The sequence below is a fragment of the Delphinapterus leucas genome, chromosome 9 (assembly GCF_059928025.1).
Source record: "Delphinapterus leucas isolate spDelLeu-1000000601 "Yukka" chromosome 9, BTC_Dleu_Yukka2, whole genome shotgun sequence".
Taxonomy (NCBI): domain Eukaryota; kingdom Metazoa; phylum Chordata; class Mammalia; order Artiodactyla; family Monodontidae; genus Delphinapterus; species Delphinapterus leucas.
Window position 1 is genome coordinate 62,391,790 of NC_143137.1, and position 25,120 is coordinate 62,416,909.

A 25,120-nucleotide genomic window follows, 5' to 3' on the forward strand; every position below is an offset into this window, starting at 1 on the left:
GGACCTAATTAAACCTCAAAGCTTTTGCAAAGCAAAGGAAGCCATGAACAAAACTAAAATACAGGGCTTCCCCGGTGGCGCAGTGGTTAAGAGTCCGCCTGCCGATGCAGGGGACACGGGTTCGTGCCCCGGTCCGGGAAGATCCCACGTGCCGCGGAGCGGCTGGACCCGTGAGCCATGGCCGCTGAGCCTGCGCGTCCGGAGCCTGTGCTCCGCAACGGGAGAGGTCACAACAGTGAGAGGCCCGCGTACCGCAAAAAAAAAACAACTAAAGTACAACCTACACAATGGGAGAAAATATCTGCAAATGATATGACCAACAAGGGGCTAATATCCAAAATATATAAGCAGCTCATACAACTGAATCTCAACAAAAAAAAAAACCCCAAACAACCCAGTTAAGAAATGGGCAATTCTAAGCTTATATTCTACTTGCTTAATAACACAGAAGGAGTGCTTCTTAAACATCACAGCAAAAGCCCAGGAACGGATTCATTGGCACATTCTGCCCATCTGTGAATTGATCACAGTCGAGTTCACTGACTGATTCTTGGTTTCCCTGTTGCGTAAACTCATACACCCGAGACAGCTAGGATCAACTCATCTCAGACCACACAGACTAAAAAAGAAAACAGTTGATTTTCCAGAGGAAAACTGAAATGTTATCTAAAAAAATAAAACAGAAGTAATGTTGAAAGAGCAAAAAGGAAATAGGTTGGCATGGCAGGTAGTTATCTCGCTCTACTGCTCACTTTTTATGTAAGTATACACTAATTACATATAAATATAAATCTTGGGTCCAGTTTAAAATTTAGGAGTAAGCTAAATGGATGATATTGGCTTAGCTTTTCTAAGGTGGAATATTTCCAAGAAATGCTGAGATCACATATTTTCTCTGTGGTTCCCAAGACTGCTTAGCACAAAATGCTTTGGGTTTAAGGTAACTTGATTTTATTTGCAAAGGCAGGTATAATTTCACTGTATGAATATTGTTGAAGGTTAAATTTGTCCTTTAAATATTATGCCTATTGAAATAAAATGACACCATTGCATTTTTATATTCTGAAAAGAGGACTTGAATATTTTTAAGACGTATTACATACTACACAGTACAAAACATGAATGATTCAACAACAAAATATGTCTCCCTTTCACTTCTCTTCCTAAGTCATCGATTTCAGTTCATGGATGGAACTAGTATTTTCATGGGTATATGTGTATGTACTTGTTAAAACATAAATAATACTGTCTTATATGGACTGGTAAATCTTAGAATGGCTAGTATAGTGGGTAGTTTCCATCGAGGTTGGAATGTAAGTTAGTATCTGATGAAAAAAGAACATTGTATAGTAGGTGATGGTGTAGAGAATTTGTTCTCAGAGAAACAATCTTTTTGAACAGAAAATTAAGACAGTATCTACAGTTAATATTGTCAACCATGTATAAACTGAAATGGAGAGGGATAGATTTTGAGTTGGTGGGAACTGTGAGGAGAAAAGTGCTATAGACATGGAGGTATGTAATGAAGAGTATGAGAAAATTAGAGAGATACTTTAGATGTAAAAATCAATAGGACTTGTCAACCAATTTGACAGGAGAGAAAGGAGTTAAAACAAGTCTAAGGTTTTGACTACAGTACTTGGGGCGGGGGGTTAGTGTTACCATCAATGAAAACAGGAAACATGGCCAAAGATTTGGCTAAGAGTAAATCCTCCAAGAAAACTCAATATTGGGAACAATCAGACCAAAGAAATATGAGAAACCAGGAGTACCTATTAATAGCTCAGAGAACACCAAGAAAGAAAACCAAGAAATAGCTGTTGGTTTTGGAGACAGAATATGATTAAGGGCCTTTGAGAAACCCCTTCTGATGTCACAGTGAGGATGAGAGTCAAATATAAAAGGATATGAGGTGTTTTGCTCTAGTGTTTGGTATCAGTGTTCATTCATTCTTGCCAGTCTTATTCCTTGGCATTATAGTCAGTGCCTCCTTTCCTTTTCACCACTCTCCACATCCAATCCATAAACACTTTATATTGATTTTACTCACTAAATGTCTCAAATCTGCCTACCACTCTCCCTTCCCATAACACTTTGTCCATGTCAGTTCCACCAGTGTCTCTCTGCTTAACCACTGCAGTAACATCATTGAATCCATTCTCTACACAGCAGCTAAAGTGATCCTTCAAAGCATACTTATTTGATCTTGACACTACGTCATTAAATATTCTTTAATATCATCCTATCTTTCTTAAGATAAAGACCAAACTCTTTGATATTGCTCCCTTAGCCGTGAATGACTGGGTGTGATATGCCTCCCCAGGCTCATTTAGCATTACTCTTCTTTAAACATTACAATTCCTGGGGCTTCCCTAGTGGCGCAGTGGTTGAGAATCTGCCTGCTGATGCAGGGGACACGGGTTCGAGCCCTGGTCTGGGAGGATCTCACATGCCGCGGAGCAACTAGGCCCATGAGCCACAACTACTGAGCCTGCGCGTTTGGAGCCTGTGCTCCACAGCAAGAGAGGCCGCAATAGTGAGAGGCCAGCACACCATGATGAAGAGTGGCCCCCGCTTGCCACAACTAGAGAAAGCCCTCGCACAGAAACGAAGACCCAACACAGCAAAAATAAATAAAATAAATTTATAAACTCCTACCCCCCAAAAAGTCCAGCTTCTTTAAAAAAACAAACAAACAAACATTACATATTCCGTTTCCTCTGAGTTTTTCAAATATAGTAGTTATCTACTGGACTGAAATACCTATTGGGCAGAAAGATTTATCAATTTCACTTTTTCCTTTTTTCCTCCCTCAACACATGGAGCATAGTAAGGTAGTAGGTTTTCAATGAATGTTTGTGGAGAACATACAGGTGACATGGTTCATCACCTCTTATGATGGAGATAGAGTCCAATATCATAGAATATGAGTTTTAGAAAGCATTCAAGATCAGTAAGACCTACTTTCAAAGTGTCTTTTATGAGCAGGAAGAAGTCTTTTTGGATAATGCAAATGAACAGGAAAACTGCTGAGTTTAGATATTTAAATCACAGAGCTGCTTGTTCAGGAGCATGATTGAAATCATTATCTGAAGATATTTACTGTCTCATGGAGATTAACTAGTGAAAGCATTTAGTATCTCATATTACCTCTTGACCTGCAGTGTTTATATTTAAATTTCCACATTAGTTCTGTTTATAATTTCTAGGGCAAACGCTAGTCTCATCAATCTGCATGGAATTTGGTATTATTGTGTACATAAATGTACATTGCCATTGGAATAATTTTAAATGCTTGTTAATATTGCTGAAAACTTTAATAACTGTAGATTTCAAATTAACACAAAAATATTGACTTGCTAGTAATCTAATTTATGTTAATTGCTTAATCTTTTTTATATTTTTAATAACAAAACATTTTCCTTGTGTCGGTTATTTGTTAGTTGGCCTTCTTCAACTTTTCTGCCTGTTCACGCTCCCCTCTGCTATGTTTGTGGGTTCCTGGTCCACTGCAGCACCAGTGGGATTGGTACATAGACTTTTACCTTTCTGCAAAGAAGACTTGATTATATTTCTCTAACATTGCATATTTTAGTGAATAGCACCTCTATCCTCTTGGCTGGGTGAGCCAGAATCCTCCCTTTCCTTAATCCCCACATGCAGTCTGCCAGCTCCAACAGTCTCAAGAGCATGGTGCTTGTGGGCACTGGGTAACACGATTTTCCCTTTTGCTTCTCCTGACCTAGGGGTAGTAAGTAGTTTCCTGAGTTATTAATGTTAATGTCTGAGTAATCTTTTTTTTTTTTACACATTTTATTTGTTTCCTGGCTTTTTTAATACTTTAATGCTATATTAAATTCCCTGGTTAAATGGGTGTAGCAGGATGGACTATGATGGTTATTCTGCACTGTATCCTCTCTGGTATGTATACTGCAGGGAACTAGAAGCAAGATTAAACAGGCCTCGCTGACAGTAGTAGGTTTCTGGTTAAATTCTTCAAACGGGAAGATCAGACATGTTATTAAAACAGGGAAGAAAGGGAGAACCACTTTTTATTTGCTCCTGGTAGAGTCTCAGGAAACAGTAACTGAGATAGGCAAGTACAGGTCCCTGGCTATCTGCTTGGGCAGCAGTAGTATGAGAAATCATGACCTTGGTCACTCCAGCAGCCTCAGCAGCTTGACACAGATAGTCACTGAGCACACAGCAGCAGTGAGCGCTCTCTCAGTCTCAGTGGCAGGGTATTCGAGGTTCTGGTTCTGTCTGGAGCAGCAACATGGATGGGCTTCTGCAGGCTTCTGTAGTGCCAGTGGTTGTTTAGCATTTCGGCTTCCGTTGTAGCAGCCATGGTGGTGGTTCCTTAGGCAGGCCCAGCGGCATAGCAGTCCTGGACCCTCAGTTACATTAATTTTCTTTTTCTTTTTCTAGTCTAAGTACTTTATGTCACCTTCCTTCATTTGCTGTTCTCTGAGTATCCTAGTTTCCTTTTATTTCTTTCTAAGCCTTTACATTAATTTTGTATCTAATTGCCTATATTAAATGCTCTTCATATGAAATAACTACAATGGTTTCTGTTTTCTTTTTTTTAACTGGATTCTAACCAAACACTTTTTTTCCACATTTAAATCATGCCATATATACTTCTTTATGTCAAGCTTCCATTTTTATGATTGTAAAGACAATCGTGTTGATGAATGTATCATTAGTTCTTTATATAATGGTATAGTAACATTGCATTGTATTATATAAATTACAATGTATTACGTTGTATGAATAAACCCCAATTTATTTATTCATTCTAACTTTTAGATTGTTGCCAGTTTCTAGATATTATGAAAATTTTGCTATGAATATGTCTTTCAGTGTATATATACATGATGTATGTTATATCTGTACATATATATTTCATTTGGATATTCAGCTAAAATTGAAATACTGGGTCGTGGATATTTTTTATGTTACTCTTTGGCATATATTACAAATAGTTTTCATAGTGGATGTACCAATTTATATTTTCACTAAAAGTGTATGAGAGTTCCAGCTCTTTCATATTCTTCCCAACACTTGGTATTCTGTTATCTACATCTATTGCCTTAAAACAAAAACAACATTAATTTTCCTTAGAAATTAGCCATTTAGGTAAGGCTAGGTGGGATAAATTGTCTTTGCTCCACTCGACATTACCTGGGCCAACTTGAATGCTGATGACTGGAATCATCTGAAGTTTCACTGATTTATATGTTTGGTGACTGATGCCGGGATCCCATCGGCTAGAATCCCAACTGGAAATATGACAGAAACACATATATTGGGAATTGGTATGTGGCTATGTGGCTTCTCCACAGCATGATGCATGGATTTCTGGGGAAAGCACCTAGAGCAATAGGGATAGAGAGGATAGAGATAGAAATGAGAGAGAGAGAAACCAGCAAAAACTGTATCAACTATTATGACCTAGGCTCAGATCTCCAACAGTGTCAATTTCACTGTGTATTATTTATCAGAAATGAATTACTAAATGTAGAGATTATAACATCCATACTTATAAGAGTACATTTTAAATACTTTTACCTCTTCTATGATAGTTATAAATATCTCTAGCAATTTCTTTTCCTTCATACCTTTCTGCTTTGGTTTTGTTGTTTTCATGCATTTCATTCCCACATATATTTGAAATCATTATTACTGCTTTAAACAGTCAATATTTATTTAGATTTATATGGAAATGTATCCTTTTGGGTAGCCTTTGTTTATTTGTATGTTATAATACCTTTATCTAGAATTGTATTTCTTCTTCCTGAAGAATTGTTTTGAGGTTTTTTCCTCTCATGAGTTTCACCTATACAAATTTCTGTTTTTTTAATGGAAAAAGTTTTTATTTTAAAACTTTTTATTTCATTCATTTCAAAAGGATATTTTTACTGAATACAGATCTAGGTGGACAGTTCTTTACTTTCTGTCCTTTAAAGCTGTCATTCTATAGTCTTTTGGCTTTCAGTGTTTTCTTTAAAAATCCAGCTGTCCATCTCACTGTTAGCCCTTTGACAATAATCCCTTCCTTCTTGATTTTGCCTCTCCCATTCTTCTCCTTGTCACTGGTTTATAGCAGTTTTACCATGATGTGTACCTGAGTGTAATTTTTTTGTTACAAAAAAATTACAAAAGTAATCATGTTTGGAATTCAAAGAGCTTCTGTTATGTGTGACACGATATGACTTATCAATTTGGCCAGTACTTACAATTCTGACCAATACCTAGTTTAATATTTATTCTGCCTCATATTCTCTCTTACCATTTTTATACTCCAATTAGTAATATATTTATATTTCTTTTTTTAAATTTTCATCTTATTTTTAATTTTCAAAAGAATTTTTATTATGCCCCATGTATCTCACTTTTTTTCTGTATTTTCCATTCTTTTTATTCATGTATTTCCTTCAATCTAGATACTTTTCTACTCACCTACTCACCACTTTTTCAGTTATCTAATTCTCTCTTCTGCTGTGTCTGGTCTACTCCTTTGCTGGACTTTACACTTCTACTTTTGTCTCATTAACACTGTAATATTTTCAGAAACTCATTTTATCCTCATAGCAGCTATCTTTTAAATATTTACTCAGTGCAGGTACAGTTGAGGAATCCCCAAATACCTTGAGGGAGACCGTGTTAAATAATGGACCCTCATCTTTATTGTCTCCTTACCTCCAAGAGGATCTTAGCTCTTGCCTTCCTTCTTGCTTCATTGGAGGCTCAAACTCCAAATTTGACTTCCTTACTGAGTAAGACTCCTGCACCCTCCAAGCCACAACTTTCTGTTTGCCCTCTATGCCCTGCAATGCAAATTAGAAAAAAAAAATGCCCTGAGGAAAAAGCAGTGGTGAACATAGAGCTCTCTTCAATACATTTTTTCTTTTTTTCCTCTAAGACCTTTGTCTCTCAAATCCTGAGCATCTTAGTTGCTCTTCTGTGCTTTGAAAGGATATTTTTTTTTTGTATTTTTCAAAGTTTACCTTTGCTTTTGATGGGAAGGTTAGTCTGATACAAGCTATCCCATTTTGGCTGATAGAGCAAGTCTGATATATTATTTATTACATGAATAGTGAATAGACATTCAGTTCACTTACCAAATGGTTTAATGATTATTATTGAAACATCTGTTTTAACACCTCCTACATGCCAAGCACTTGGGATGTAGCATTGAATAAAGTGCATATAATGGCTTTTCTCAGGGAACTTAGTATCAAATGAAGAATATAGAAAAGTTTTAAAAAGTATTGTGTTACAAGTGTGTTAAGAGCAAAGATTCATTGCGCCGTAAGAATATATATGAGGAGCACTTACTGGGACTTGTGAATTCAGGGAAGAATTAATAAAAGAAAGGACATTTAAGTATAATCCTGAAGACTGAATAGGAGTTAGGTGGGGAATAGGGGGATTTGGAAGAAAAGGGAAAGAGAAATTTTAGCAATGAAAAAATTATTAAATATCATAGGAGAAAGGATTGACCTTTAAAAGACCTACAGAGAAAAATATGACAAAAGAATGACAATAGATGAGGTTAAAGAGGAAAAAGGTAACAATAGTTCATAAGAAGCCTATAAGTTCTGTTAAGAAAGCTGACCTTTATCCTAAGATCAAACCAATTCATTTAGGAGTATAACATGAGCAATAGTATAAATTTTGCATTTAAAAATAATCATGCTGGTTTCACTTTTAATAGTATATTGAAAGAGGTAAGATTAGAGGTAGAAGACAAGATAGGAGCTTGTAAGAATAACACAGATGAGTGAAAACATTGGAATGAAATATTCATTTTACACAAAGTATACAAAATAGTTTATCTTTATTGCAAAGTATTTGAACAAGCCAGGCGTGTATGAATATACAGATTGTGAGTCTGTTCTCAACCTAACTCCCTGAAATTTACTATAACTATTATCAACAGCTTGGTGAATACCATGCAATAATTTTTTAAAACATATGTGTGTTCATACACAAAAGACTATATTGCAATTTTATTTTTCCCAGGGAGATAACCATTTATGAAATAGGAACTCTTTATATCCACTGTTGCTAGAAATGTGAGAATGAAAAAAAGCAAAACTGCTTAAAAAATAATGGTTTAGAGACTAACATGAGGGGATGAATAAGGAGCCTTGGGAGGAAAGTGTGTGTGTGTGTGTGTGTGTGGGTGGAGAGAGAGAGAGAGAGAGAGAGAGAGAGAAAGGGAGGAAATATGAGGGAAAGGGAGAGAGAGAGAGCTAGATTGAAGATGAGGATGAGGGAGAGAAGACAAATGACAAGAGAATTTGGCAAGAGAACAGAAATGTGCCATGAGGGTTATTAAATTATTTTTCTATGCTCCACATAATGTTTTCCCTTCTTTTTCTCTACAGTATCTTGAGTAAAAAGTTATCTGAAGCTTTATGAAATAAATATGAATTGGAGGGGAATGGTAAAACTTTTGGATCTTGTCTCAACCTTGACTGAGACAGAAACTGATTATGCAAAAAAAAATCCCTCATATAGATAATATCTAGCTATTTATTCTATTCTACACATGTATCTATACACAAAATCTATAATTTATGTATACAAATATATGCAAGCACATGTGTATATGTATAATTATATGAATATATAACGTATTCACATTATACATATAGTTGTGCAATTTGCGTTTTTCACCATACATGACAGCCATCTATGTCCCTATATATATCAGTTTACTGGAGTTTTTCAAAAGAGTTTTTATGATTACATAGCATTATCATAATTAATTTAGCCAACTGCCTTTTGTTGACTATTTAGGTTTTCTATTAAAATAATCTCTGATCAGTTCTCTCAAAAAATACTGTTGGAGGAAAATCTTTTTTGCACATTCATATTAAATTGTAAATATTACATCTGTGGTGATCATATGATATTGGCATGTTTGCTTGAAAATTTTTATGTGCTATGTATTTGAAACTTAGAAAAATTTTACCTATTTGTTTTTCCAGCAGAGGCGTTTGAGAGTGCCAAGCCTCTTCCAGTCTGAACATTATGCTTTTGGTAAAAAAAAAATGCCACACCCATGAAAACATTTCCTTCTGGAGGCAGTAAAGTTGCTTCAAAGGCAATTTCTACTGCCTGCTTTCCTTTCTAGTTGCTGCATCTTTTTCTCAGCTGGAACATTTTGTTAAGACTTCTCTTTAGCAATCTTATTCCTGGTTTAGTTTTTATAATTCTTACCTAGCTGGTGTGATAAGACATTCTACTATAGGCTTTTCATGCTCCTGATTCTCTGTTCACTTAACATTTTAGTTTTTATTTGTTTACCCAATTCCAACACCTTCCTTGCTAACCAAGGAGACTATCACTTTCCCATAATGACTTGGATTCACATCTTGACTAAAACCACTTTATCATTCTGATAAAATTCCTCTCAAGAGTGAACTTACTTTATTGGAATAACATTTCAGAATTAGTCTATGAATTTTACATTTTCAAGCATACTCAATAAAACTCACTATCAAAAGATGAAGAAGTGAATTGTAATTACAAAAGTAACATCATTTCTCTAAACTGCTAGTAATAAAGTATTTATGTGAATCATGTATCAAGCTGGCAAATTACTATTATTAAATATTTAAGACTTGAACATCTAAAACATAATTTTCTTACTATAGTAAGAGGATTCTTACTATAGTGTGAGGATTTGCAAATATTTGGCTTAAGTATTCAACTTTTAATCTAAAAAATTCCCTATTTTTAAGCTAATTTAAAATTTGGCCCTTAACGACTGTATTAGGTAGTGGTTTGTACTCTTTTTTTTTTTTTTTTTTTTTGTGGTACGCGGGCCTCTCACTGCTGCGGCCTCTCCCGTTGTGGGGCACAGGCTCTGGACGCGCAGGCTCAGCGGCCATGGCTCACGGGCCCAGCCGCTTCGTGGCATGGGGGATCCTCCCGGACCGGGGCACGAACCCGTGTCCCCTGCATCGGCAGGCGGACTCTCAACCACTGAGCCACCAGGGAAGCCCTGTACTCATTATTAAACAGAGATAACTTATAGGGAATGTATCCACTATTGGAATTTTTTGTGTTTGACATTATATATTTGGTAATTTATTATTTTCAGAGCCAGTATATTATAAAGCCCTTTTTTTAAAAAATGCATTGCCTTAATTAAAATAGTTTATTAATTTATGAAACACTAAGAGAATTTGTCAAAAAGTAATTAAGTTGTAGTAAGAACATATAGTGGTTTCTACTGGGAAGTCATTGGTTGTTGGGAAATGGGGATCTCTTGACCTTACAACTCATTTTTCTTTAGCATAGCCTCATAGTCTTCTGAAAGAAATGATATGGAACATATGAGGATGTAAGTCAAAACCTCATTTGAATCAGTATTAAATATTAAAAGCTTATTGATGCTTTCAAAAAATTATGACTGAATATTATATCAGAATTAATTTATACATGGATGCAAATAAGCTTAATAACAATGTAGTTTAAACGTTTGAATTCTTTCAGAGTCAACATTGAAATATATTGACTGTGCTAATCAGGACATTAGAAATTTTATATTATAAGATTTACCATATAGAATTTTTACTATTGATGAGAAATGAATGCCTACCTGCAATCTCTCTTGTTCACTACTGTGTCTAGAGTACCTCACAGAATATTTTAGTCACAGCAGGTATTTAATTATAAATGGGTACAATGAGGTGGTATGAAAGAGTGAATCACTTAGAGAGTTAGCCTAGACAACTACCCAGCATCTGCCTTTAAGTAATGATTTTTTTAACCCCCATAATAATGCTTAGTAGTTATTGTTCTATTTTTCAAGAGAAAAAAAATATGAGTAGTATTTGCAAGTTATAATTTATCAGATTCTCACTTAAGTAAAAATAATAGCTCTACTAGCATAGATGTGGTTAGCTGAAGGTGTAGCTAATGCATATTGCATGATTACTATGTGCTAGGGACTGTTCTAAGTTTTACAACAAATCTTCATATGACCTCTAAGATACTATGAGTCCCTCCAATTTATAATTTTATGAGTTGATATTTTAAATACTCTATCTATATATGCTATCATATGAATTACACTTTTTGGAAAGAATGGTGACTTTTCTGTTAAGATTATATGCAACTGTTGCATAAAAGCAGTCTAAAACATGCATTGGATAAAGAAAAAAAAGAAAACAAAGTATTTGAGATATAATCATTTGTTAACAACTGGGTAACATTGTTCCAGACTTACCTCTATGAAAATATAAAAGCATATAAATAGAAATAATTTTAAAACCTGGGATTTCATTATTCCTGATTCTATATAAACCATTAAGTAAATGTACTTACAAAAAGAAAATAAGATGAAACTGAGGGAATTGCTTAATTTCTGATAAATATTTCTCTATAATAAATGACATAAGTATCTAAAGAAATTTCTCAACTTGTAAAAGAATATTGTGAAGACACTTAAGGTTATGAATTCATTATTGTGTTTCTCTTAATATTTCAGTTTTAGTCTGTATTGAATTCTTGACAAAAATTATAAGGACAGTATCTCACTTATTTCTTTCTTCTCCATCTCTATAGTATATTGTTTCATTATACTTTTATTTTTATATTGTCAAGGTACCTACTGCTTATTTACAGTTATGAAACCTTAATTCTCTCCTTTATTGAGTATTAGCTTTATAGTTCTAAAATCTGTTCATCACAGCATCTCCATTCTAGGATTCTTCAGTTTGATTAATCTTTTAGCTTACCATCAAATATAATTTTCATATATGCTATATTCCCAGTGTCAAGCTTGCTAAAGAATGCCTGTTTGTTATTGTATCTTTGAAAGACAAATTGCCTATACATAAAGGATGTGCCACCATCCTTTCACATTTTTTTAGATATTACTCTACTATATTCTAAAGTTGAGTATTATTATGGAAGAGGCTAAAGAAAACATATAAAAACATATTTGTATATAATTTGCTTTATCTTTTAAGTATTCAATTTCAACTCTAGTTTCAGAAATGTTCTTCAATTATATTTTTAAATTATTTTGGCCCATTTATTCTACCTTTCTATATTTTTCCCCAGAGTCACACTTTATGTACTTTTTCTTGTATATAAAATATATCTATGTAATATTTTTCATAAATGTATACTTTTATATGATATAGAGTTAGACAATATTGTATAAATATTAAATATAATAAATTAGGTGAAAGTTTGTAGGTGGACTTGAATACTTGGCTAATGTCAGTGTTCCTACATGAATAGATTAGTGTTGGTTGGGTAAAACATCTTTTGTTTTATACAGAATAATGTATAGGATCTTAATGGCATAAGCCAAGTTGAGGGCCACGTTGTTTCTTGTATTTTGTCATGTTTTATTGTGTGGTTTCTTTTTTTTATAAAAGCATTTCTTTTAAAAATGCTGATAAAGCTCTGGGTTAGTCCATTTTAGCCACTAACTTTTCCAAAGCTTTCTTTCTATTCAGTATGATTTGAAAGTTAGAAGAAAATCTTAGAACTTTGTGCCATCTTGGTGATCCATGCTTATTTTAGGACTATTTCTATGGGATAAATCTCTTCTCTTATCTTCCATCTTTTGCTTCCAGTGATCTAAACAATGAGTTATTTTATAGCATTTTAGTTAAGGGATGTTTGTTTTCTCATTCTTTTGCCATAAATCTTTGCAGTATCTTTATTATCTGGTAATCTCTAGCAAATTCCTATTTTAGTAGCATTTCCAGTCTCTGTGTATCTCAATTTATAAGAGATAAAACTCTCTAGAGCTGTTCTGATGATTTCTGTTCTTCTTATAACTGAATGTTAAACTTCAATTCTGTGAACTAAGAATCCTAAAATAGTTTCTTTTCTTTTTTGGGGAGGGAGGGTTGGTTTTTATTGCTTACAACTAAATGACCACTTACAAATAAGAGAATAAAATGATTCTCCCTACCCTGATCCCTGGCCAAAAAAAAATTTGGATGTTTACAGAGTTATGCTCAGCATGAATTATCTGTCTTGAAATATTTGTGATCATTTTATAAACCTTCTAACCTTGATCTCTACTGTTACTTAATGTGTTCTCAGAATGAAACATTTTCTCGTATTAATGTTTTTTAGTAAAAAATACTGTTACTAGTTAGGAAAAGAATGAAATAGAGATGAAATTTGTGGTAAAACATAGCAGTATTAAAGTAAACGTTTTTCAGCATGTCTTGGGAAAGGCAAAGAAACCCCCTTCTTGTCTTTGAGAGGGTAGAACCCAGATTTGTATGAAGGGAAACCCAGAAGGGCAGATGGTGTCTTGTACCATCCTAATAGGCTATAGGAGGAAGTCATAGACATAGTGTCAGGCTGAAACTAGTGCATCAGACAGAAGATTAGAGAAATACCCTCAGTTCCTATGAAACTAGGCTTACGGCTCTGCTCAGCCAAGATAATGCAGATATTTTAAATAGTTTGTGTTATATCTAACATCCAAATTACTTTCTCTCCAAAGGAAACAAGTACCGAAAAAGTTTGTTAAAGCTTACCCTTTACTTTGTAGCAAAAGAAATTAGAGAAATTCACCTTTTAGGGCTCCAAAGTTATGGAGTATTGAATGAATTTACTGTTCTCTACGTTAGTTTCACATTTCACAATATGACTTACAACTTATTAGAAGTTAAATCTATACAGAAATACCAACCAAAGGTTCTTTCTGAGAATCCTCCAAAGTCTATATTTACATAACACTGACAATTACATTTTCTCTAACAACACTTCTAATCCTATCCTTTGACTTCGGGAAAAAAGAAAGTTACTGTATTGTTTGAACCTGGCAGTTGGTTCCAATGAGAATTTTGAAGGAAGCTTGGATGCCAAATGTGTTGTTTAGTTTTATGCTCGGCTATTAACTTCATTCCAAGTAAAAGATTTTTACAAAACTCTTAGTCATAGTAAAAAGGTCTGACAAAATATACCATCTGTGTCCTATCAATAGCTAACCTAAAGACCTACAAGAGTGATAATAAGAATGATAGATATGTAACAAAACATGCAAGAATTTCCTAATTCACTGTTTCATAAAAGGAAATCAGTTTAACAGTAGAAAATTCACAGCAGGAACCATGACCTGGCCACATGCAGATATATTTCTATTATGGGCTGAATTGTGTCCCTTATCCCCATTCCCTTCCCATGCCAACCAAATTCTTATATTGAAATTCTAACCCTCAGTACCACAGAATGTAAGTATATTCAGCAATAGGGCCTTTTAAGTGGTAATTAAATTAAATGAGGTTGTTTGGGTGATCTTAATTCATGTGATTATATGTGGCTATAGGACCTTCAAAGGTGATTAAGTTAAAATGAGACCAGTAGAGTCCCAATCCAACATGATTGATATCCTTTATAAGAGGAGAAAGAGAACCAGGGATGCACATATATAGAGAAAGGCCGTGTGAGGACACACCAAGAGGCCTGCCATCTGTAAGCCAAGAAAAGAGGTCTCAGGAGAAACCAAATCTGCTGACACCTTGATCTTGGACTTCAGTCTCCAAAACTGTGAGAAATAAATTTCTGTTGTTTAAGCCACCCAGCCTGTGGTATTTTGTCATGACAGCCCTAGCAAACTGACACAATTCCCATCTTCGCAAGATTTTCTCTTTCATGATAATATATTTTTTTTATCCTCTTAGTATGAATTAGATCATTTTCACAGTACAATCAAACCACTATTTACAATGTAGCTAATTTTTCAAGCTTCTGACTGTCCAGTGCGGTATAGATATGCATACTACATTCATGCAGTGGCTTAACTATTTGCTGTGTTTCTTAAGAGCCCAGTCCTTAATTCTACAACATATACTTTGATTTTTGTGGTATACTAAAACATCAAGTGTCTCATGTTGAAGCTCTTTTATTAGCAGAGAAAAATCTAGCAAAAAAAGTTTTATTGAATTAAATTCATGATGCTTACAGAGCCTGAGAACATACTCCCAAAGATTTCAATATTTCACTGGGTTGGTAGGCTACAGAGTTTGCCAGTATGAACCTTTGACTGAATCATTGTTGTAAAGCCTGAATTGACTAAAACCGTCAATTGAATACTGTATCCTCTTAGCTCAATTAAGTGAAATACATGTGTATAAAATAGAAATATGGCTAAATTCAGTCTTGTAGGATTTCCTTTTATTTATCTGCTTTTACTAGGTTTTACTTGAGACGATTGGTGACCACTGAAAAATTACAAGTAGTTTGCACTTCCAAAGTCTGATATTTTCTACTGAGAAAGTAATTAGCTATTGCTTTCATGTGAAAAATTGCTGGGCAAGATAGAAGCTCTGGTATTCATTTACTCTTTGAAATTAAGACTCTTAAATTCAAAGTTCTTGTGTCAGTTGTTTTGACTGAATTCCAAATATATTTGCATACATAGAGCTAGACATAATCAAGGGGGTACTATCCTGATTGCTGACTATCCTTTGTGGCACTTCTGCCCATTATAGGGCTGGTCTACTCTTGTATGTATAAATTGGCTTGGATTGAACAGAGGTTGCCAACTTCTATAGTTTTTACTGTTTTTACAAACATAGACAAGAAGTCACCAGAGCGGCATGTATAAAGGGAGAAGGAAATCAGTAATATTGAGTGTCTCACTTAGGTCAGGCAGTTGATATAAACCTTTCCTACAGCATTACATTAATCCTTTCCGTAAAAACCTTCTAAAGTAGATATTTGTATCCTCAATTTAGAGAAGAAACTGAGGCTTAGGCTAAAAAAATTAACAACTGGCTATCTAATCCTATCTCAAGATCAATTCCTCTAAAACCATTTTAGACTAACTGAGTCATCTGTCTCACAAATAGTAACCCAATGTGCTTGCATTGCTTCTTGTGACATTTGAGGTCACGGTGAGCAGTTTTAACAGCAAGTGGCCATATCAAAGAAGAAATTCTTATATAATGAAGCATTTGGTCAGAAAAACAATATCAGATGGACCATGAGTCAGCACAGTTTTCTTCCCCCAGCACACACTCTGAATCCACTCAATTGGGTTCCTCTGTTAAAACTGTTTGCGTCCTGAGCGACATTATTTCACAATTTCTAAGTACAAACAGTTACATTTTGAGTTATGTAATGTTCTCTCTTCTGAAAGAGTTAACTGGACCTTAACAATCTGCTTTAATACTTGGGGGAAATGCTTATGTTATGGTCTGGGGTTTATAAAAAACAACAGTAATATTTATTTAGAACCCCTGTGTTAGGCACTATACTAAATGATTTCACATGTTAGGAGAGGCAGACTAGCTTAGGCTGTTTATTTGAGAAACAAATCCTGTGTGAGTGGATCATCATTAATATGTAAATTCACTGTATTATTGCTTTACTGGCACATTCCTGTCTTATTTGTCCCTTTCACAACTCAAAAGAGAATCATTCAGGACTGAGTTGTTTGTCATTCCTTTTTGACTAGACAAAAAGCAAAGAAAGAAATAAAGGAAGGCATTTGCTTGTGCTAAGAAAGCCTCCTTTAGGAAGCTGAAAGAGGCTGTAATTAGTTCCAAAATACCATCTTATATCCACTGTGCATATATTTTTCACACAAGAAAATTGAACATTGGAGACCAAAGGACCTGGAATGTAAAATGATGCAGCTAAACTCCATTTAGAAATAGCTGTAATGCAATTCCAAGTTGTTGGATTGATTTGATCTTCTTATCTTGGGAAGAAATTGAACCCTGCAATATCACCAATATTTTCTAACTCCTCTCTGATTATTACTGTAAACTGACAGTGATTCATTTTGAGTAATTATTCTGAAAAATGAATTAGATTAAAAAATAATCTTCTTGATTATAGAGGAACCTAGTCCTTTTTTTTAAATTAGTCCCCTTTTTAGGATGACTGATGATGTCACATTTGACTAACAGTGGATTTCTTACTTGCTAACTATTTGACTTTGCTTTGAAAAAAACTGTATAAGTTAAAGGCCAAATTTTTAGTAAAACCCCAATTATGAGTAAAATTCTTCTGGAAGGAAGCAGCATATAATTAGCCAGGAAATCAGAATCAGGGGGCCTGAAATATATTCTTGGCTTAACCATCAGTTATCTTCATGAGCCCAGATGACCTCTCTGGGTCTGATTTCTCTGCATCTGTAGAATGAAGGAGTTCAAAGAGATGCTCTCTAAGGTCCTTTCCTCTTCGACCATTCTGTTTTTATGTATTACATAATTCTATCTTATGTAAATTAATGGTCTAGTTTCCATGTAGGGCTCTAAAGTAACATTGGAGAGCGATTAATGGAAAGTGTAAAGAAAGACTAGCTAATAGGGGAAATAATAGTTCCTTCATGTTTCATTGCGTATGGAAAGGTGATCTCAAGAGTAGTGCTTCTTAAATTTTAATTTGCATTCATATCACCCAGGGGTCTTGTTAAAATGAAGACTTGGGTAGGATTGAGGAGAGGCCTGAGAATATGCATCATCACTAGCACCTTCCACAGTGGTGTCCTTGTGGCTGGTTCCAGAGCAGATTGAGTAGCAAGGCTCTGACTGTAAATCTAAAGTGTATATAAGAATCTGAGGGGTAGTTAAAATTCAGATTCCAGGATTAGCTCTCCAGAAATTCGGAGATTGGGTTGGGGGTCACAAACTCTGAATTCTTAACAAGCATCCTGTGTGATACTGATGCCAGGGGTTCAGAAACCAAAACTAAAATACATTTAAGAATTACTATTATAGAATCATGGAAGGGATTTATCTACCAGCCCTTCTTTGTTTTTGTTTTTTAGCATCTTTATTGGAGTATAATTGCTTTACATTGTTGTGTTAGTTTCTGCTGTGTCACAAAGTGAATCAGCTATACGTATACTTATATCCCCATATCTCTTCCCTCTTGCGTCTCCCTCCCTCCCACCCTCCCTATCCCACCCCTCCAGGCGGTCACAAAGCACTGAGCTGATATCCCTGTGCTATGCAGGAGCAGCCCTTTTTATTCTGTCCAGGTTCTCTTTTCAAACCCAGCCACTGACTAATTTATTGCTGCATTTGTTTTCAGAATAACTTTGTGAAACCAGTTCTGTGGTTTGCTTTTATTAGTCTTTTCATTTCATGAATTATCTGTTGTCTAGTTAGAATGGCAGTTGGGTGTGTAGGGCTTTTGGTTTTTTGTCATTGTTTTTAGAAGTCGAAGTTTAGGGGACTTTCTGCCTCTTAACAAGTATTTGTGAAGTCACTGTAAAAGAAGCATGCTGTAGTGGAGAGAAGACCATACTAGAAGTAAGAGAGCCCAAGCCCTGATGCCAGTACTGCTAAACATTGATTCATCTGTTTATTCACTCATTCATTCTGTGCTTTTCTCACACCTGAAATTGGGAGATCTTGGGTCTTACCAGTTAAGTTAGTTACTGAATTACTAGTTAAATTAGTTAGATATACTCAACAGCATGCTGATCTAATGGGAGTTGTCAACAATGAAAATAATGATTAGAGTTTAGAGGGATAAGTACTATAATACACAGAATGCTTTAAAGTAGTCTCTGAAGTTCTTTGCTCCTAAGTAAAATATTGGACCTGTCTGTTTCGTTTGTGAGCATAATAGGAGAAAAATATGAGGTTAGTATAACTAGAAATAGTATACATGTGACCGTGTACATGTAGTTCAGTTGGGTAATACTGAAAGCATGTTAAATAAACAGTCATTTTCATTTTGGAGGCTATATTAGTCAAGGTTCTCCAGAGAAACAGAGCCAATAGTAAATATAGATGTAGATAGAGATAAAAGGAGATTTATTATAGGAATTGGATCACATAGTTAAGGAGGCCAAGAGGTCCCAGGATGTGCTGTCTGCAAACAGGAGACGCAGGAAAGGCAGTGGTGGAATTCAGTCTGAGTCTGAAAGCCTTAGAATTGGGAGACCAATGGTGTAAGTAGTGGTCTGAGTCAGAAAGTCTTGAGAATCAGGAGGGCAAGAGAAGATGGATGTCTCAGATCAACCAGAGAGAGAGGAAGTTCACCCTTCTTCCACCTTTTTGCCCTGTATGGGCCTCCAATGGGATTGGCCCCATCTGCTTTGTTCAGTTCAATTCAAATGCTAACCTCTTCTAGAAACTCCCTCATTGAAACATCCAGAAATAATGTTTTACCAGCTATCAGTGCATCCCTTAGTTCAATCATATTGACACAAAAAATTAAGCATCACAGAGACAGAGGGAAGAAAGGGCATCAAAACGTTATGTAAAAAAATTAGAGATAAACCTTGGCATATTAAATTTGAAGTTTTAAATAACTTCTACCATGTGATGCAGTAATTTCTCTTCGGTACATCTAGGCCAGGAACTCTCTCTTGCCCTCCCCATGTTCATTTACGGTGCTTCATTCAACAAATATTTATTTACTGGTCCCAAATCATATACCAGAAACTGTTCTAGATTCTGGGGATAAAATAGAAAACCATTAAAACAAACTTATCCTCAAGTATATCCCAATATTGTAGTGGGACGTATTCTGAGGAGGGAACAAATAAAAATTAAACTTTTTAGCATACCAGCTGGTAATGGTGGAAAAAGAATAAAGCAGGAAAAGAGAATGGGGCATGTTGGGAGGAGGGTGATGGTAATTTCTTAGGGAGGAAAGGCTTCCTTGAAAATGTGACGTTTGATCAGGGACCTAAAGAAGGTGGAAAGTGAGCTTCACAGTTCCATGGGTTCTCAGACAGGACATAGAAAGGACAGATGCCGTCATGCATGTGGCAAGTTCAAGGACCAGCAGAAAGATCAATGTGGCTGGATCACAGGGAGCAAAATTGAGGAAACATTGTTTAGAAATTTGTATGCCATACTAAGAGTTTTGGCTTTTCCTGTGAGTGAAATGGGGAGCACAAGCAGTTTTAAGTAGATGTATCATGTGCTTTGATTTTCATTTCCAAGGGATCACTGTGGCCCTTGTGTTGAGAATAGATATTAGGAAAGAAAGATGAGTCAGAGAGACAAACTAGAATAGGTGTTGGAAAACTACAGCCCATAGTTCACATCTGGCCAGCTTCCTGTTTTAGTAAATAGTTTTATTGGAACACAGCTACATTCATTAAATTGCATACTGTAGATGGCTGTTTTCACATTGTGGCAGAGGTAAGCAGCTGCAACAGGACCTTATGGCCTGCAGTAACTAAAACGCTCACCATCTGATCCTTGTGGGTAAAAGTGCACACCCCTGAACCAGAAGGTTATTATGGTAATCTGAGTGAGTGATAGTGATAGCTTGTATTAGGATAGGAGTAATGGAAATAATGAAAAATGTTCAGACACTGCCTGCATTTTGAAGGTAGAAAGGAAAGAATGTGTTGACAGAGGAAAAGTATAAGAGGCAAAAAGAATAATCAAATCAGCAATGACTTTTTTTTTTTTTGGCCTGAGAAATACCAGAGTATTGATATACTGATTGATTTTAAGAAGATTGATTTTATTGATTTTTAGAAAGATTGTGGGAAGGGCAGGTTTGGAGGTATGGATCATGAGTTTAGTCTTTGAAATTCTTACATCCAACAGGTATATCTTACTAGAAAGTTGTACATCTAAGTGTAGAGTTCAGAGGGGTCTGAGCTGGTGATACAAATTTGAAAGTTTTCAGCATAAAAAAGTTATGGATGAGATCACAGGGCAGTGATGGTATAAAATCAAGAGGTTTTAGGAGTAGAACTGAGGCTCGAGCTTTTCCAGTGTTTGGAGGTCATGAGTTACTGTAAACTCAGCAAAACTGAATGAGAAGGAGAAGCTATAAAAATTGGGAGAGAAAGAAGAGCACATGAAAACCTGGATGCTGAGTGAAGAGAGTATATTAAGGAGACCATCCTCAGCCTTATTAGTACTGCTGGTCTTTTAGATAAGATGAGGATGGAGCATTTATTATTGGCTTAAAATATGGAGGTAGTGATAACCTTGAGGGAAGTTTTGATGGACTATGGGGTGAAATGCTAATTAGATAGGATTCAAGAGAATGGAAAGAAAGGAACTGAGGAGAGCTTATAAAGAAAACTTTTAGACGTTTTCCTCTAAAGGAGAGCAGATAAGGTAGAAAAAGGATGTGGTACTGAGAATTTTGTTTTCTGATTTTTTTTTTAAGATGGGAGAAATAGCAGAATGCTTGTATGCCCTTGGAATAATTTAGTCAAGAGGGAAAGTTATAATGTCCAAGACAAAAATTCCTGGAGCAATGTGTTGGAGCAGGTGTACAAGTGGAAGAAGTGTCCTTCAGTGAAAACACAGGCTGTTCATTCAAAGTAACAGAAGGGAAGACAGAATGTATAGGCACAGATACAAATAGGTGACTTGACTGTAGCAGCTTGGAATGTTTTCTTCTGTTTGCTTCTTTTTCTCTTTTCTTTTCTTTTTTTAGCGTAGGAAGCAAGATCAACAAGCTGAGGGGGAAAATAGAGAAGAGGTCTTGGAGGTATGAGAGGAGAGTGAAGGAGTAGAGGCTATCTAAACATCTTGTAAGAGAGGGTCAAGTGAATAGACTTGGGTGGGGGCATGTATAGCAGAGCTTCTGCAGAATACCAAGGGCTGAGATTCAAAACAAATAAAAAGTTATGATAATAATGTAAAATGAAAAATATTCTAAATGTCCAACAGAAGGATAATAGATAAATGATGGCTTAGAACTTTCAGTAAATGGACCCTTGTGCAACTATTAGAATAATTTTGTAATATGCTTAGTAACAGGGAAAAATCCCTTCAAACAATGTTTGAGGAAAGCTCTTTATGTTCTAGACTGTTATTATGAGAATTTGACAAGTGGCATAGATAGTAAGACTCCAAAGACACATTGCTGGGACGTGATGGCATGGATTACACTTCAGGTCTATCTGATTTTGACTGATTACCACACAGCTTAAATTTACATTTTATTTTAAGTACCTACCTCACATGGTTAATTGAAATTTAGCCTTTATTTTTTTTAACCTACAAATTAAAAAAAAAAAACTATTACATAGATATGTATCCCCAATCTTCTACTTGAATAATTGTTTCAACAGAAATATATAACTTTTAATGTAACTAATATCATTTATTTCTAACATTCCAGGTCATCACTCTGAACTGCATTTTTGTGAAAGCTATTTCTGTCATTCAACACATAACCCTTACCTTTGTCAACACTTTCATCAGCCAGCTCTTTGTCTTTTGTAGATTTAACTATTCTGAAGTCTTCATGTAAATCACCAACGTCTTTAACATGCTAATTTATTCTTTGAAAATAGTATATAAAGTGATAGAATTACAGGAGTTTCTTTGAATGCAAGAAGCCTGTACAACTAAACAGAATAAATTTTAGGCATAGGTGAATCAAGAAACAAAACCCAAATTTAGTGTGGGTCACTCCTCTGTGATGATGTCTTTAGCAAAAATGGTTTTAAGTTTCAGATTTTATTCTCAAAACACTTTCAGGTTTTCTACACACATGTTACTCATCGTAACAAATGGCACTTAGATGATCTTACCTAGTCCTATGACCATAAATAATGTTTACCTCCATGCTGATGACTCCCAAATTTGTATCTTTTGTCCAGATCTCTTCTATAAGCTTCAGTCACATATATTCAGCTGTCTTCCTGACATCGCCCCTACGGTAATTCAAACATAATACATTCAAAACAGATCACTTACGATTTTTGCTACCTCTACTGTGAGAACAAAGATGATTCTCATCAGACTGTTGACATTCCAGGAAATGTTGACATCACTCTGAAAGGACGCACAGTTATTTTCAAGGACCCCAGAGAAACTCTGTGGAGGAACTTCAGGCACATCAATGTAGAATTCAGTCTCCTTGGAGTGAAGACACCCCAGCATTGACAAATAGTAGGGAAATAGAAAGGAAGTGGTTACTGTTCACACTATCTATAGTCATGCATAGAACATGATCAGGGGTGTCACACTGGGCTCCTGTTACAAGATGAGATTTGTGCCCCTTGCCCGTTAACCTCAGTATGTAGAACGGGTCTCTTGTTGAAATTAGAAATTTCTTGGTTGAAAACTACATCTGCAGGGTTTGCATGAGACAAGGTATTCTTTGTTCACTATCTTGAGCCCAGAATGATGAGTTAATTCTTGAAGGAAACGGCACTAACCATGTATCAAATTTAGCTATTTTGACTCAGCAAGCCAGAACAGTTACAAATGAGAATATCAGAAAATTTGGAGATGGTGTCTATGTTTCTGAAAAAGGAAAAGTCCAGCAGGCTGATGAATAAAGTCTAAGAGTTGTCTATCTATGGAAACAATAAGATGCCCGATGACTCCTAAGACCTTCTTGTGATATTTTAAAGATGCGATAAAAGCCTCTGTTGAAAAAACAACAACAAAAAACCCAGATCATCTGATTACTCTATCCACAAGCTGTTGTCTGTTTTTACAATGGAACCATCACTTGCTCAAGCCAAGAATCATCCTTAATTCATCTTTCTCTGTAAGCTGTTTTTGCTCAGTTTCAAGTTTGTTAGTTCTACCTCCGAAATACATGTCTATTCAATCCACTCTTCTTTGCCTCCCCTGCCCCTCTCTAGTCCAAGCCCCAATCATCTCTAGCCTGTATTACTGTTAGTATTATAATTAGTCTGAGGACTTTCTCATTTCTTCCTTCTAAGTTCTCCACAAAACAAATATTTTTGAAAAACCATTCAGATCACATCACTTCCCTACTTAAAACCTCTTAGTGGTTTTCTGTTGTGCTCAAATAAAATTGAAACTCCTTATCCTGATTTATAAGATACTGCATGCTTTAACTCTTGTCTGGGTTTTCACCCGTTGTACTCCCCCTAGCTTTTCTTCAGTTGCATTGTTCTTTGTCTTCTTTGAAGACATGGAGCCTTTCTAGCCTTAGATCCTTATATCCACTCTCACCTCTATCTGGACCACTTTCCCATGGCTCTTCTTATTCTTTAGATCTCAGATGAAATGTCACACCCTGAGAGAGGTGTTTCTTGACCATCCTATCTGGAATAGATTCCCCACTTTGAACTTTTTTCTGTCAAGACATCTGCTTACTTCTCCTACAGAACCTACTATATAACCTTTGCGTGTTTTGCTTATTCATGTATTTCATTGCTTATTTTGTGTCTCACCAATTTATAGTTTGTCACTGAAGCCCCAGTGTCTGTCACATATCAGATTCTTAATAAATAATTTTTGAATAAATGAGTGAATATGCTATTTTCACTCCTTGCAGAAGCTTTAGTTCACTTTCATAGTTTGAGTCTTGAGTCCATTAGTTACCACGGGTGTAGTCAATTGATATTTAGATTACAGGTGATAATTGCCTTCTTAACACTTCCCTATTTTCTACTTTTAGCCTGAAAAGATCTGTTTTAAGCAATTTCTAGAGCCCTTTGGTATATCACACTTCTAAATCTTTGTCTTCTTTTGCCGCAGATAATTCCAATGGATATTTGTAAGAAACTCATTTAGCTGGATACCCCCCGCTGTTTCTCATTTTCACTCAGGTTCTTACCTCTGGGTAAATGTTTCCCTATTTTAACCACCTCTGAACAATTTTAATATCACACAAATCAAAATGCAAATTTACAAAGCAAAAGAGGTTTCTTTATCCTCCTTCCACCATTTGCACAGGCTGTCTACATAAATTTGCTGAAGGTAGTAAAGATAAGACAAAAAAATAAGTTGGAATCAGGGGGAAAAGGGTTTAATCCAAAAAACTCATCTCAGGTGACTGAAATCACAGCATGAGTCAGTGCATTTATTAAGATGCTGCCTAGCCAGCTGAGATAGATATTTTTATATCATCAACCATGCCTTTGGCAAATAAACATGACCATAGGCTACTCAATTTTATTTTAGAGATGCCGTTTTCAAACTTTCAGTGATCTTTACCACAGGTTCCAGAATCCCACAGAAAGGCATAATCAGAAATCATATCATGTCATATCTCCAACTTCTGAAATAGAAGTCATTAAAATTGTCTTTGGAGATTTAGTGAATTTATGCATTAAACCTCTACTTGGTTATCCTTTTGTGTCATAGAGAGCACTAGCAGTGTTTCCTTTCAGTTTCTCCCCTAGAGTCTGGTGGGCCAAGTGGACAGGGTCAGAGTGACCAGCTAATGCTGGTCAGTA

At 35.5% G+C, this 25,120-nt stretch overlaps 1 pseudogene; it reads left to right on the top strand.

Moving 5' to 3' along the window:
- Positions 1–1,509: 1,509 nt before the first annotated feature.
- LOC111182542 (large ribosomal subunit protein uL6 pseudogene) lies at positions 1,510–23,582 on the top strand (annotated as a pseudogene).
- The last annotated feature ends 1,538 nt before the right edge of the window (positions 23,583–25,120 follow it).